The following is a 2,123-nucleotide window of genomic DNA, read 5'->3' as shown; positions in this document are numbered from 1 at the left end:
ATTATATATATTTATTACATAAATTTATAAATTATCATTGTTTTCTCTATATATACTGGGCAACATTAATGCAACACCTGTTCACTCTGCAAAAATAGGCAAATTTCAAGATACAATAACTTCGTCAAAAATTGTCGTATCGGGATGTTTTAAAAACCATTTTACAGATTGAAACGTCTACTTTTCAGATCGCTACTTAAAAAACAATCTCATGAAAATTTCATAAAGATTACACAAACAAATAAAGATATAAAATCTCAAAATTTTTTACAAAATTTACGGAGTAAACTAAAAATTGTATACAAATGCGATTTACATCATTCGAAAGAGCGAATCTTTACCTTTAATTTACTTTTTTAAGAAGCTCCGTGCAATTTTTTTTCATCGAGTTATTCAACGTTGAAACAAAAGGATCATTTTTGCTTGAACGTTGAATAACTCGATAAAAAAAAATCGTACGGAGCTTTGTAAAAAAGTAAATTAAACGTAAAGATTCGCTCTTTCGAATGACATAAATCACATTTGTATACAATTTTTATACCACTCCGTAAAGCTTCGCAAATTTCATAAAAAATTTGGAAGTCTGGTATCTTCATTTATGTTTGTGTAACTTCATGAAATCTCCATGAGACCATTTTTTTAAGTAGCGATCCGAAAAATAGAGGTTTCTACCTGTAAAATGTTTTTTTAAACATCTCGATACGACAATTTTTGACAAGTTATTGTATCTTGAAATTTGCCTATTTTTGCAGAATGAACAGGTGTTGCGTTAATTTTGTTGCCCAGTGTAATTTTAATTGTTTAAGACATGTTTCAATTTATCGATATCTCTTTATAACTTCAATTTGACGATATTTTTTATTATTCTATTTAGTTAATCCACCAATATTATTTATTATTCTATTTAGTTTATATCCACCAATATTATTAAGGACGCACGTACAACTGTCTTATATAATTTGGCATCATGCTACATCTATAATACTGCTAGAAATTTTCTTTTACTTATACTGACTACCCTTTCTCGTTGTTAACCGATGAATTGATTTGGATTAATGATTCATCATTACTTCTCGTCTATTATTCGACAAATTTGACTAAATATAATACGATTGCGTTATACCGTCTATTGTAAATCGAAAGTGAGATGATCCTCATAATATGTTAATTTAATTTTGATATACAGGTATGAGGTAATTATATTTTCAACAGCTGATGTATGTGTGAAGACTAATAAGGAGAGGCTACGCTCTGCTCTTCACTGATTTTGAGCAAACTTGCAATGTTAGAGGAACCTACCAAATGAACACCTGTAAAGCCGTTTCCGTTAGTGGGGCTTAGAAGACGAGTAATGAGCATTTAAAAATATACCAAAAAATCTGAAAATAGTCTAATATTATCTCAGAAAGTATGCATTTTTTGAGAAAAATGTCTTAGACAAAAATAGTAGGGTTTAATAAGGTGTATTTATTGGTTTTATTGGTTTGACCTTGGGGACATCGCTAAGGTCAAGTCAAGGTTGACAATGCCTCTCCAAGTGAAGAGCAGAGCGTAGCCTCTCCCTGTAAGTATAATCAAAATGTACTGTTTGAAACTTATCAAAAAATATAATTGTGGAAACTAAATTTTACTTTGTCACCTATTTATAGCTCGTTGAATCCTTAAAAATGTTTAATAATCCTGTTAAATGCAACTTTTAAAGGCCATGTAGGAGGTCCCGAGAAAATTTCAACTGGGTCTTGTTCTGAGGGAACAGACTTACAATTTGAAGAGAGTAACGATTCATTTGAACGCTTGGAACTTTGCTAATATCGATCTTGAATTCGAAATTTGATCATTTTTTCACATTAATCATATTAATTAATTTTACATTAATTTTTGCATTAGCTATATTTCTTAAGGCGTATATCGTAAAGCTAAATGAATTATTGCATTGTGTTCAGCGATCAAAAAACATACAGTACTACATTTAAAATCTGGATTAAGCCATTTTTGCATCAAATCAAACATGTATTAAGGAAAATTGAAATTTTGATTTAAAAATCCTTCATTAGCGACTTCTAAATCATACTATTTTTTGATAAAAATTGAGGAGTGTTGTTTTGACATGAAATGGAAGCTTT

The sequence above is a fragment of the Trachymyrmex septentrionalis genome, unplaced genomic scaffold, assembly GCF_001594115.1.
Source record: "Trachymyrmex septentrionalis isolate Tsep2-gDNA-1 unplaced genomic scaffold, Tsep1.0 scaffold218, whole genome shotgun sequence".
Lineage (NCBI taxonomy): Eukaryota > Metazoa > Arthropoda > Insecta > Hymenoptera > Formicidae > Trachymyrmex > Trachymyrmex septentrionalis.
The sequence above is the reverse complement of the archived record's forward strand: the minus strand, read 5'-3'. Positions refer to the sequence as shown.